Source organism: Leopardus geoffroyi, chromosome A1 (assembly GCF_018350155.1).
Source record: "Leopardus geoffroyi isolate Oge1 chromosome A1, O.geoffroyi_Oge1_pat1.0, whole genome shotgun sequence".
NCBI classification, from domain to species: Eukaryota; Metazoa; Chordata; class Mammalia; order Carnivora; family Felidae; genus Leopardus; species Leopardus geoffroyi.
In genome coordinates, this window is record NC_059326.1 from 54318331 (window position 1) to 54332670 (window position 14340).

Here is a 14340-nt window from a genome sequence, read left to right on the forward strand (position 1 = left end):
TACCATTTTAAACCATCCATTTGTGGGTTCCTGTGTTTACCAAAGCCTGTGCTTAACACAGATTAAAAAATAGTAGGCTCTACTGGGAAAAATGGTTTTCAAAGCTATCTTTGGTAATAAATGGGAATAATCATTATAAGCCATATTGTCTTCTCCATTGCTACCTTAAAGTTGTCTCTTGTCTCCCTCCTCTAGCATTGATGAGGGTTTTTCTGATCTTCCCATTTTATTACTATATAAAATTCCTTTATTTGTAAGGATTCTGAGACTCATATTCATAACAAAATATTTGGCATGTATGACATCCACTGGTTTTAAAAAGCCATATGTGTCCTGTTTGTTTTATTTTCAACATTATTATAATAAAGCAAATAACAAAGCATATATAAAGCATTCAATTCTTTTAGGTTATTCATATTTTGTCAATATTCATGATCCTTGACTCATTTCTTTGTGTTCAGAAAATAGTGGAATATATGACCATTTCACAAAATAGGACAAAAAATTCTTCAGCTCTTTCTTTGTTTACTCTTTTCCACTTGAGTTAAGCATGTTGCCCTCTTCTCTGCCATCCGTTCCATTAATCTAAAAATTGGTAGTTTACTGGTCAACTCTCTACCATGACTAAGCTTAGACCACTTCCTTTCGGGAAAAGACAATTGAGCATGTTCTTTATAAACTCTGAGGCCCTTTACTGAAGTAAATGCAAGTAGAGACATTCAGAACGTCCCTCACAGCTCTAGACCGGCTTAGTGCCCTGTTTCCATAAGAATTCTGAGCTCTCACCCTTGCACCCCTCCAAGAATGCACTGGCTATCCTCTTGACTAAATTTTACTTCTAAACCCACCTCCCTAGGAGTCCCATGGTAATAATAGTAACAATTAAAATAATTACAGAATGATTAACATATACTGAGAGCTTAATATACACCAAGTTTTATGCATTTTGTGTGCTATCTCACTTAATTTTTGTAGCAATCCAGTGAAGTATCACTGTCAACCTTTTAAATGTGAAGAAAATAAAGCTTCGAAGACGGAGAGATACCTCCAAGTCTTCCTTCAAGGTTACATGGTCAGTAAATGGCAGAGCCAGGATTCAAACCCAAACCCAGGACTAGATCATCTCAAAGACTTTACTTTTTTTTTTTTTAATTTTTTTTAACGTTTATTCATTTTTGAGACAGACAGAGACAGAACATGAATGGGGGAAGGTCAGAGAGAGAGGGAGACACAGAATCTGAAACAGGCTCCAGGCTCTGAGCTGTCAGCACAGAGCCCGACGTGGGGCTCGAACTCACGGAACGCGAGATCATGACCTGAGCCGAAGTCGGACGCCCAACCGACTGAGCCACCCAGGCGCCCCTCAAAGACTTTACTCTTAATGATGATGCTTAGACGCTATTTTCAGCCTCAAGCTTATCAATTTTTAAATACCCTCGTATTTCCAATACAGAAAATTTCGAGGCTTCTTTCTGGAATTCAAAAGGCAAATAATTATAGCTACCATGACTTAAGCTCTTACTACAGGGCCAGACAATATTTTTAGTTCTTTATGTACATTGTCCCATTACAACAACTTTGAAGTTACATCTTTAAAAATCTTGTTTGTATTTTACAATTGAGATAACTGAGTCTCAAAAATATTAAATCACTGTGCAAAAGCACTCGGTAAATTGCAGATGTGTGATTCAAACTCAGACCTACCTGATGTTAGGAAGGGCATATTTTCATGTTTCTGCACATTTAGGGATTTCTGAGCAAAGACAGCTGGAAGCTGGGGTAAAGAATGTAAAAGATGACCGAATAGATAATTAGAAAGCTTTGGAGAGAGCTGGGGATTTATTTCTAAATGGGCTTGCTTTTCCAAGGGGGTAAACTCCAGCTAAAACCTGGGGTGATCTGTTCACATTCCAAAGAATTAGAAAACATTAGGGAGCAAAGGTTTCTTTTCCTTTCATAAGAGGGGAGAGGGCACTAGGTAGCCTAAACAAGCTTCCAAACTTAGAGTTTTGGGCTTCCTCTTCTGTGGTGTAAGAAATCGTTTTTGTGCACACACAGGGTCTATCTGGTTCTCTTCCATCACCCTGAAGAGGGAAAAATGGGCATGGGGAAACTACGTGGTTATTGCTATAAGTAATAATAGTAAAAATGCTACATTTCCTTTAAAACTCTTCATAATCCATCTCTATCTTATGACCACCCTATTTTCTACTGTTTCCAAAATGAAGCCTTGGTGCTGGTCCTCACTATTCCATGAGACTGGGTATTGCTATATCTGTATCATTACACATTTTATTTATTCTTTCTTGATGTTATTTTTTTACCTTAATTTATGCATATTTTCAAAGTCAAGTTCAAATCCAAATAGTAAAAAAAACATTTTCTGATCATTTTGCTTTGAAGCCCATCCTTGGACTTCATGTAATTCTTGAATATTTTTTTTGAACATTTATTTATTTTTGAGAGACAGAGAGAGACAGAGCATGAGCAGGCCAGGAGCAGAGAGAGAGGGAGACATAGAATATGAAGCAGGCTCCAGAGCTGTCAGCACAGAGCCCGACGTGGGGCTCAAACCCACAAACTGTGAGAGCATGACCTGAGCCGAAGTCAGACACTTAACTGCCTGAGCCACCCAGGCGCCCAAGACTTCAGTAATTCTTATTTTTACTTTCACTTATTATTGTGCGATGTGTGATTTTCCACACCATGTGCTAGCTCTGGTTATTAGCCCCTTGAAAACAGGGCACAATTGTAGACTTCTTTGGTTTTCCTCTAGCAGCTACAGTAGGAACATCTTAAAGATTGATTTTGATTCATGAAAGACAGCAATGCTTCTTCCTAATGAACCAGGTTTCTTAGAATTCAGAACCTTTAATATTTCTCCGCTTAGAGCAGTCCTTGGTTACTCCATTCAGGGACACAATAGATGTGAAGAAATAGCAGGGCTATTCTTGTCCTAAATTTTTAATTCCTGAAAATTAATTTTATTGAAAATTAATAAACTTTTAAAGCAAGGGACAATTATTTTACTAATCTGTATTCATTCTGAGTAACTCAATTACTCTCAACTCAAGTAAATTTTATACCCAAGATTCTCTTATTGTCACATTTGTCGTTAAGTTTTTTCTTATCAGTAGTGATAAGACTAATAAAATCTTTATTATATTTTCACTTTTCTATGTTTTGGATCTATGTTCATGTTTTTCCTTTGAACCGAGAATCTTTTGAAGTAAAATATTTTTATTTGCTGCCTAGCAGTTTTGAAAGCAAAAAATTAATACCTTCTGAGTTTCAAAGGTTTGTTTTAAATACCTCGTTTTTTAATACTATCACTTTTATTTTGTCCTACTACTGGCATTTTGTTTTACCTCATTTCCATCTTATTTTATTTTTTCATCAAAATAGTACTGTGATACTATTTTATAATTAATTCTTTACTGCTGTTATTCTCACTTTTTATTTCCTGTTCTTTCTGATTTCTCCCAAAAGCTAAAACTTATATTTTTTAATTCCAATTTTGAGCATGTTCACTTAAGTATTTTTTCATATTTCAAGTATGTTAATTAGCTTTTCTCCAACTAGAAATTATGTAATAAACTACCTAGCTATAGCAGTATTAACTTTCACTTACTTTATTAACAATACTGATCAATTCTGTTCATAGTGCTTGCATTTAGGAATAGATTATGTTCAAATAATTTCTTTTAGGTGTTTATTTATTTAAATACTTACTTATTTTGAGGGGTGGAGGCAGAGAGAGAGAGGGAAGAGAGAATTCTAAGCAGACTCCACACTGCCAGCACAGAGCCTGATATGGGGATCGAACTCATGAGCCATGAGGTCATAACCTGAACTTACACCAAGAGTCAGATGCTTAACCAAATGAGCCACTCAGGCACCCCTAGGTGTATATTTAAAGTACGGTACAAAATAATTAAAATTGAGTGAATCAGAGATGTTCTTTATTCTGGAACCAAAGATCCAGTAATCAAATTACCTTACAAATTTATTTTTCTAGGACACAGATTTGATGCCATTGTTTATCTTTGTGAAATGATAAAAAATCTGAATAGCCATTTCAAAAAAAGATATTATTTTGCAAAATATTTAACTTTTATAAAAATGTCATGTTGATTTTTGCTGCTTTATTGAGGTGCAATGAAATTTTTAAAAAAAAATTTTTTTTTTTTTCAACGTTTATTTATTTTTGGGACAGAGAGAGACAGAGCATGAACGGGGGAAGGGCAGCGAGAGAGGGAGACACAGAATCGGAAACAGGCTCCAGGCTCTGAGCCATCAGCCCAGAGCCCAACGCGGGGCTCGAACTCACGGACCGCGAGATCGTGACCTGGCTGAAGTCGGACGCCCAACCGACTGCGCCACCCAGGCGCCCCGAGGTGCAATGAAATTTAACAGAAATTGTAGAATGAGCTGAGTAGTCATGGCAGGGTGAGGCCAGCTTTCAGACTCAGTTTAGTATCCAGGAGGCAAAAGAGGTTGTTTGTATAAGAAGGCATCCAGGGGCGCCTGGGTGGCGCAGTCGGTTAAGCGTCCGACTTCAGCCAGGTCACGATCTCGCGGTCCCTGAGTTCGAGCCCCGCGTCAGGCTCTGGGCTGATGGCTCAGAGCCTGGAGCCTGTTTCCGATTCTGTGTCTCCCTCTCTCTCTGCCCCTCCCCCGTTCATGCTCTGTCTCTCTCTGTCCCCAAAATAAATAAACGTTGAAAAAAAAAATTAAAAGAAGGCATCCAGAGGTGCATGTGTGCGCGTGTACGTGCACTCATATGTGCTTTATGAGTCAAAATTGTGAATATTAGAGGTAAAGCTAAATCAGCATCACTCAGGCATTAAATATAAGAGCTGGTTAGAAGCAAGGGATAGACAAAATTTGGAAATTACAAAATGCATTTGATAGCAGAGGAAAGATCAGGTTTTCAGGCAAGGGAAATCACTGACCGACATGTTTGCAATTATTATTAGTTTGGTCGAACACTCAGGAAAAGTCTTATTAAGGTAAAAGACCTTCCTCTCACTGGGGAAAATAGAAATCTCATGAATTTTAATAGATAGGAAAAACCTCCTATGAAGACATGAGAGAATGACATACAGAGAATGAGATGTAGAATGTGTTGTTGGAAACCTACATAAAGACATTAGCAAATCTGGGCCATTGTCCAACCTTGTGGGATTGGGTTATAATAAAGGACAGTTTGACAGTCATTAGACTGAAAAAGGACAAGCACTTTCTGGAGGATAAGTAGTGTGAACGTGTGAAATAAACTTCGGAGGGCCTCAAACTCAAAACTTCGTTGTCTCATTTTGTCTAGAACGATCTCAGCCTTGAAGGGGACAACTATATGTGTGTATATCATACATGGTCATCTTTCAGTAATTGGCTTATAAATCACTGAAGTTTCACCCATTTGTTCTTCATTTACAATAGAGTGTAGGAATTTGGTTCTAAAAGACTCAGAGATTAATATGACAATTTAAGTTTAAAAATGAATGAATGAAATATCAAACGTGTGTGTGTGCACACTGTGTGTTATATGTTGTGTAGTGAGAAGGGTTTGGATCCAATATATCAGGGTTTGAACTCTAGATCTAAATCCAAAGCTCATATGTGAGCTTGAGCAAGGTAGTTAATTTCCCTGATCTTCAGTATTCATATCTGTAAAACAGGAGTAATCCTCTTTATACTAACATATTGTAAGGGTTATATGAATTCATATATGCAGAGAATACAGTACTGGGTCTAGCAAATACTGGGTGATCAGTAAATATGTGTTATTATTCCGTTCACATCATTGTATCTTGTTAATTACGACAAGATACAATTCTTCATGAAGCTAATTCTTTAGGTAGTGCCAAGTAATAATGTTTCCATTATTACATATTTAGCTACCTTATACATTATTCTTGGTTAAACATTAGGTTTTGTTGTGTTTCTCAGGTTTCCTCAAGAGTCATTGCATATTGTACTTCAGGTCCTGGTCAGCTATCATAATACACATTTAGTTAATTTAAGAGTTTAGAAGCTAATGGCCCCACTGCAAATCCCTTGACATTTTAAACCAAGCCAAATAAAGCAAGCAAGAGAGTGTTTTACATGAATTCTCCAAATAGGGAGGGTTATCAAGTTCATTTACATGTTTACCAAGGCTGCCAGCCATCCTGACTTGTTTGGTAGAGGCCTGTTTTTATATGAACTGAACTCAGTTTCTGATGGTCTGTTGGCAATAAAACAGCATGAAATCTCACTCATCATTATTACTTACTCAGTGAACCTGTTTTTCATCAGTAAAGTTTGGCATTTAATCAGAGTTTAGGGTGCATCACTTCTGAACATGTATTTGGTGCTAGAGGCAACAAAAATCATTAAAATTTGGCTCTTGGTATAATGACGAGGTGCATGAATGGGGTGGAAGTTGTAAAAGGCTATAAAACTGTTAAATTTGGTGTGTGGGAGGAAGAAATTATTTGTAAAACCCATAAACTTCTTTAGCCAAAATATCTATTACATGCTAAATGGCACTAATGAGCTGTTCTAAAAGTCCAGGTTACTAAGTATATATGCATCTCTTTCTGTGTTAAGTGAATATTACAAAAAGGAACTTCAGGTTTTCCTTACTATTTCTGTAGGAAAAACCAAACAATCTTGGTGCTACAAATTTAAGACCTAGGCCACATTAAAAAAAGAAAAAAAGTATTAGTTTTAGAAACCATGGCCTAAAAAGTGAGAATTTCACATAAGATTTTGGATTGAGATCTTCTAAACTGTTTCCTTATTTTTAACAATATCATAAATTAAAAAAAAAAGAATTCTCAAAGGACCAATGTTTTTAAATATTAATACTAAGAAACACTTAAGCATGCCAGTAATTATAAGTAAAGTATACCATTAAACACTATGACAGTTTACTGAAATTGATGAAAAGAAAAAAATCCAGCATTATATGTATTTCTTTACCTATATTTCTATCTATCTCAAATCTATGTCTATATCTTTCTATATCATCTCTATCTATATAATATCTATATTTATATCTATCTACATCAGTGTCCATATCCATATCTCCACATCAATATCTATATATCCATATCTATTTATATGAAAAGAAAGAAGTAAATCAGCTTATTTTCAGCTATAAACATCCTATAAATGCCTGTGAAATAACCAGATAGAAAAAACTGAAATTAAAATGACCTCATCACCACAGAGCCACCATTCTAATTATTCACTTTAGGGTGTTGCTTTGAATAGCATTTATCCAAACTGTGATGTTAGTAAAAGGTATGGTTTGAAATATGGATTGGTGATATGAGATTATAGTGTGCTTGGCTTAGATCAGACTTAATGTTTTCGTGGGGAAGTTAAATCCACCCATCCAATTCCATTAGTAAATTAGCACTAGACCATCATAAATCACACAGCTACTGTCACACACAGCTATTTATGTCAAGTGAATAAAGACAACTCTGGGTCTGTTCCAGGAAGCTACAAGTAAACTGATTTCAGATCTCAAGGTGGAAGCCTGCGTCAATCAATCTTTATTAGGGAAAGGGTCTGAGCAGGAATAACAATAGCAAACCAATCCATTAATTAATAAAGAAATGAAAATTTAATTTAAATTTAATTTAGCATCTCTATTAAGATTTGGAATGATGACAAATAAGGAGATGAAAGACATTTTCAATAAATAGTTTGGCTTTTACTAAATTCTGATGTGCAAAATCCGTCTACCAATTAGTATCTGACTTTTACAAGTTACTAAGAGATGAGATTGAATACCAACCATACAAGTCCATTTTGAAAATCTGTTCCCCAAAATGATAATACGTACACATTTAGACAAATTGATTTTGAGATGCCTGTGGAATAGATAGGTTATTTGCAGTTAAAAGTAGAGATCTGGAGCTCAGGAGAAAATTTGAGGCAATTGATGTAGATTAATGAGTTTTCAGCATATAGATGGTTATCAAAGCCATAGAAGTAGCCTAATGGGTATTTACCCAAAGAAAACAAATATACTAATTAGAAAAGATACATGCTCCCCTATGTTTATTGCAGCATTATTTATAAAAGCCAAGATGTGAAAACAATCGCAGTACCTATAAACAGATAAATGGAAAAAGAAGATGTGGTGTACACACACACACACACACACACACACACACACACACACAGGAATACTACACATCCATTAAAAAAAGGATGAGATCTTGCCATTTGGGACAACATGGATGGATGTAGAGGGAATTATGCTAAGTGAAGTAAGTCACCTTGATCTTTTATCACATTCCTCTCCCATTTGGATGATGGGAAGATTCACAATAGGGACAAATATATAATGCTTTAACTTATTTAGAAGAAAAATTGAGAGAATACTAATACAAAAAGAGATTAAAAGATGAAGACCTGGGCTTTATAAGAACGAAGGAACAATTAATTCTATGTCTCTGCTAAACACAGAACAAGAAATGTTCTGGAACTGGTAATTGGTCTCTAATTGGACTTATGATCCTTAGAAAACTAAGGACAAAATTTTTATGATCCTTAGAAAACTAAGGACAAAATCCAGTTTGATTTATAATTTCTATAAGAACAGTCTAAAAAGCCACCTGTACGATTTCTCGAAGATCCAGTTCCTAAAGGATTCATTCATTCATTCATTCATTCATTCATTTTTTTTCTAACATTTAAAAGATGATATTGCATGTTTCATTATAGTTTTAAACATTTCCAAATATCTGCATTGTTTTTCAATTCCAGAGCATTACTCCTCCATTTGCAATAGTTTGTCAGTTTATAGAAAACTTGCTACTCTGTGATTTTTCACAAGCTTACCTTTCGTTTTTAGGAAATAAATCTATAAACACCTAATAAGCTAATGTTTGCAATGACAATAGAACATAGGTTATACAAATAATCACTGAGTTCTGGCTTTACAATGAATGCATTCAGTAAGAGAATGTAGTTTATATGTTTTACTTTAAAAGAAGTTATGATAGAAATAGCTTTAACGTAGGCATTAGCAAATGTTCCCAGAGAAAGATTTTTGCTACAGTGAGACCTTAGGCAATTAGTTCCGAGTGAATTTATTTTACTAACAGGAATGATTTGTCCTGCTAATCAAGCTAGGATGAAAATAGCAAACAGGGCTTGGCCCATATTGAAGTGAAGTTCTTTTGAACCCTCCATTGCAATCCTCTTTTTAATCTCCTTGTTCTTTCTGTTTTTGTAATGTAACATTTCTTATCTCTAAATGGAGTAGTTCCTTCCTCTTTTTCTACTTTCCTTTTAAAAGACAAAAAAAATTCTCATCAGTTCTGGGACAGGAAAAGATAAAACTTGCAGGGAAATGGTAAAACATAAAATATTGTGTCATTCTTCTGTTTTTCAGGACAAAAAATATTGCCTGAGAAGTCACTCGCTGTGCCATTGATTGGCCCATGACTCAGCAGAGGTAAGTGGACATTTGCTAGGACTTCCTCCCAAAGTCTACTCACGCTAGCTCCTCATTTGGATTGTCATGTGGGACAACTGATAACTCCTAAATTCCCATTTCAGAGATTCTCATGAGTTGAAATTAAAAATGAAAAATACCCTATTAATCAACGTAAGCATTCCCGGGTAAATGAGGGAAATTTCTAAAGAAATAAAATTAGATCTGTCACATAAACACCCCAGATTTGTTTTGTTCTTCTTTTCTTAATTTTAAAGGATTTTTTTTTTGGGGGGGGAGGGTATATGTTCTATTCAGTTGTTCTGAAGCATTTGTTTTTGTTTGGAATTGCTGTGGAACAAATTTAGGCATCATAGAATAAATTAAATACAACCTATGAGAAATGTAGTGAATACAAAAAGTTACCCAGTGTTGACTTTAAATTTGCACAAGGCTATGGATATTTTTGGTAAAAACTTAGGATATTTTTTTATACAATATGGGTCCCCCCCCCAAAGGCATTAGAACATTTTCTTGGGCAATATTCATTCTATTACTTACTTACTTGTGGTAATGAAAGCTTCTGAAGAAAAATAGAACAAATAAAGTGAAACAAAGAAAAGTATCTAATCAAAGGGATATGGCATAAATGGTTTTATACTTAGTTCACCCACACAGGTAAAAAAAGGTTAGATAAACATTCAGGCAACTAAATGAAGGGAAGAAATAATTAAGTATCATGTTAGCATATGGGATAAAGAAAAGGGAATATTGATTAAGACCTCCAAAGTGAAGCAACTGTCGCAAAGATGAGGAGAGAACGGTAGGTCTATATGGAAAGAATTTGAAGGTGGATTAATAAATTGCAGCATATCTGAGGTATGTCTCCAAGAAGGTAGAATTCAAGCTAGGGAGGAAAGGGTGGATTTTTAAGGAAAGGGGCTATATGTTCTGCTGGGGAAAAAGCATGGCAAAGATGTGGCACAGAGGAAAAAAAAATGTGGTTTCCTGGAATGGCAAGTCCTCCCATTGAAACTTTAGGAAATGTTTCAACTAGATATATTAAGTGGTTCTGGTAGAATGCTGTAATTCTGAAAACATCAGTTCCTTCACTGTAGTTTTTAAACAACAGGGGAGGGGTGTCTTCTTTGACATTCCTCCTTCTTATCACACATCCATATCCAAGTCCTGTCTGTTTGTTCCCGGGTAAGATCCCTCAAATCTATCGCTGCTCCAACCCCGATGTCATACACCTTCCTGGAAATATTTAAATATTTTTAACCTTTATGAAAAAATTCCTTTCTTCTAATTATATTCTAAAAATAGATTTTGCTTTGTAAAATCTGGGCATCCACAGAGTATGGAAAACTGAGCTCCTGTAAAAAGTTCAATTTTCTATAATAAGAGTGTCAAAATTCGGTTTTTTATAGATGGAAGAAAAAAATAATAATTCCTGCCAAAAATAAGTGAGGCTAAAATGTGCATTTTAGCTCTGTGTTCTAATTAAATTATAAATTCATGTTTGGTTTATTAAGTCATCGGATTTTGACTTATAAACTTGAATGAGGAGTCATGGAACTTCTCACTTTGAGGATGTACTTTAAGTATATTATATAAGAATATTATTCATAACCTAACTTGAATTTATTCATAGAAAAAATAGATAGGTCTACCAGGTCCATCAGGGTAGCTCAACCAATGGTTCCCCTTGAGCATAATTTTGAATTTCCTTATCAAATATATCACCGTTTTCTGGAAAAACTCAAAATTCAATGATGTCTTTCTGAAAGCACAGTCTCCAGAGTGGACATATATTTCAACAATGATCTAAGCAGAGTAGAGAGAGATTCTTAGCTTCCTTATTTTAGATGTCATATTCAATTGACAAAGTTCAAGATTATATTAGTTTTTTTCAGAAACAACTATTTTATTCAGTTAAAACAAAATACCGAAGTCTTTATAAAATCCACTTACATTACCTCAGGGAGGGGAAACAAACTGGATTCCTCTTAAAATCAGTTCAGTTCAAAATACAACGAAATCCTCTTAAATCTGTTAAGGATTTGTTATAATTATATGCAATTATATGATGTGTAAAGAAACAAAGAGGGGAAAAGGTAGGCTAGTAAGCTATTTTCAGGATTAAAAAATACATAAGGAACATTTGGTGTTCATTGAGAATGAGGGTGGGAAACAGTAAAACGTCAAATTGTTTTCACTTTTAGCTGGAATCATATCAGCTCAGTGTTACATTGCTCATTTTATGCTGCTCTGAGGTTGTATGTGCATACTTACATATACATATCTGCAATACATATTTGATTAATAAACATAGGAAAATAAATGAATTATTCTTGAGTAAATGCAACAGATCTGCTGCATAAATTCTATGGGAAACATTTTGGAATTGGTATCTTCAAAACACAGAAATCTGAATATATGGAAGAACATTTAGTAAATCTCCTTGTTGTTCCCTGGTTTTTCATATTTCAGAGGGTGTTCCTCATCCACTTCTGGATGGCATCCATTCTGTGGCTGGCAGAATGTGGGCTGGAAGAGCCATGTGTACAACATACTGCCATTGTGGCTCTTTCCTTATGAGTGTGGTCAGGTTTGCCGTTGAGATTCTCATACAGATACAACCTCTTCTACATGCACCATCTGTATCAGCCCCTAGACAGCTCTCTTCTCCGGGTTTTCACGTTTATGCACAAAAATTATGATTAGTCCCATGAAAGAAAAGCAAATTTCTTTCCATTGCCTCAAAAACTTGTTTGCTATTTTCCCTCTAATCTGGTCTAAAAGACCACACAATTGTGTAATACGTAATTTAAGTTTCGGGTAAAGCGAATGGAGAAAATTCTGTGAGTTTTCAATTTGGAGGCTTGCTTTGCCTCTCCTGGCAATCCAGAATTCCCATCCTGCTTATGTCTCTTTGTTTCTGATGTGTGTTCAGCAGTTCCAGCCACCAGAGAGTTTCCTTGCTCAGGGCTCCTGCCTCCTGTGGTTAGGAGCCATAACATCTGCGATTCTTTTCTTCTATTGATTTGAGATGCAATTATCATTATTCTCTTTCTTTTTGGTATAAACATATGCTTAAATACATGGCCCAGTTATTATTCATTTTGTGTACATGTTATTATACAGAAATCATTTACTGCCACTGGGGATAACATGGATATTTGACAGTATTTTTTTAATGTTGTCTTATCATTAATTACCTACGTCCCCATTTTTGATGCTATGTCAATTCAAAAATTCCTATATATGGGCTTTTTATTGTATATGTGTAAATATCTTTATGGAGCACCAAGCGGTGGGTATACCGTTAAAAGCATTACAAGATAATTAAAGGAAATCCTAACAAGTAGGAATTATTTTCTAACTAAAAAAAAGAAAAATTCATGCCTTGTGAGAGAAAATCATCTCAAAAGTTTGCAGCCTTTGGCTCACATATGCCTTCAAGTTACTCCAGTGATAGCACAGTTTGGCAAAATTTCATTTTGGTTCGAAGGAAGTGCAACACTCATGACTGTTTCATGTTGTGGCCAGAGAAGGGAAAGTTAATGACGGGACGCGAGGACAGGCACACGACAACCACAGATGAGGTCCATAGGATACCACATCTTCTCACTCTGCGCGTTTAATCTCTCTACCCCCACTAAAAGAACTGAGCTCGATCAGTTGACTGAAAAATGAACCCTATCTTTGGGGGTTTTACACTAAAGCAAACTAAAATAAAATACACTTATTAAACAAAGGTCTTGGGATTTTATTGTGAGACTTTTAAGTGATCTTCAAATCCTGGATTCTATTTTAGGTATGTACAAGTTTGTGAGGCACTTGGTATTTACACTTACCCATATACAGTAACCTAGATGGCACAGGCACCTGGCACCTGTTAAGGATTTTAGGCTGTTCTTGTGACAGCAAAGAGTGGCAAACTGAAAATATCTGTGCCATTAATATGCAATAATATATTTTTTTTCATATGAAAAAAAGAAAGTCAATTTGTAGATCCTGGATGGACTGAGTTGATCAATGCAGACACGGATATCACTACCACTTCTGATTCTAAATCGTCCGCGTGCTTTGGTTTTAATTTAATTGCTAAAGAAATAGGGTCTATAATTTTAATCTATGTTTTTTATTCCACTTACTTATTGTCTCAGAAATGTTGTTTGTTTCTTGTAATAGCATACATCTGATGTCTCTGCGTCTCAGGAGGGTTGTGGTGTGGTTAGAGTGGGGCTTAGTCTTCGCCCATCCCTGTAGTAGCTGTGTTAAGTATATGCTAAAGATATATGGGAATTGGTGGCCGTTTTAAAGAAAGTTCAGAAATGCATATACATTTTGTTTCTCGTTTCCTCTTTGTTCCTTTTGGAGAGTTACTGTACTGTTTGGTTCTTTGGAGACATTTCTCTTTCCTGTCCTTTGATAATCAAACTATTTTATATAAATTTAGAGACAATCTCATTGGCTGTCTTTATTTTATTTCTTTGGACCCGATTTTCTCTTGATTGTAAATTTGTCATTAGGGAATCGTTTTCTTCCTTTAGGCCAAACAGCTGTTTTTTATTTTATCTTTCTTCTTCTTCTTTTTTTTTTTTTTTCTTTTTCCACTAAGGAGGTCAAGTTCCTTTGGGGGGAAAACTTCAGTTCATTATGTTCTTTTCTTTTACATCAACATGTACAACAACAAAATACAAATTGCTTTTGGGCTCTGAGTTGCTGTAGTAGATTTAGTATTTTCATTTAAATATCTTTGAATTTCCAAATGGTAGGACTACTTCCAACCCTCAGATAATGCCCAGTTAGCAGCTTATTATAGCTAATTTACTTTCATCTGTAGATATGGAAAACGCATCCTTAACCATGTATTAGTAGGTTGCTGG

At 35.3% G+C, this 14340-nt stretch overlaps 1 long non-coding RNA gene across 1 annotated transcript in view; it reads left to right on the forward strand.

Annotated features, from left to right (window-relative positions):
* LOC123599148 overlaps nucleotides 1–14340 on the forward strand; it is a 242242-nt gene that overhangs the window by 79299 nt on the left and 148603 nt on the right. The window contains exon 2 of the long non-coding RNA XR_006713001.1: nucleotides 9404–9466. This is a non-coding gene — a long non-coding RNA (uncharacterized LOC123599148). The remainder of the gene's footprint in view (nucleotides 1–9403; nucleotides 9467–14340) is intronic.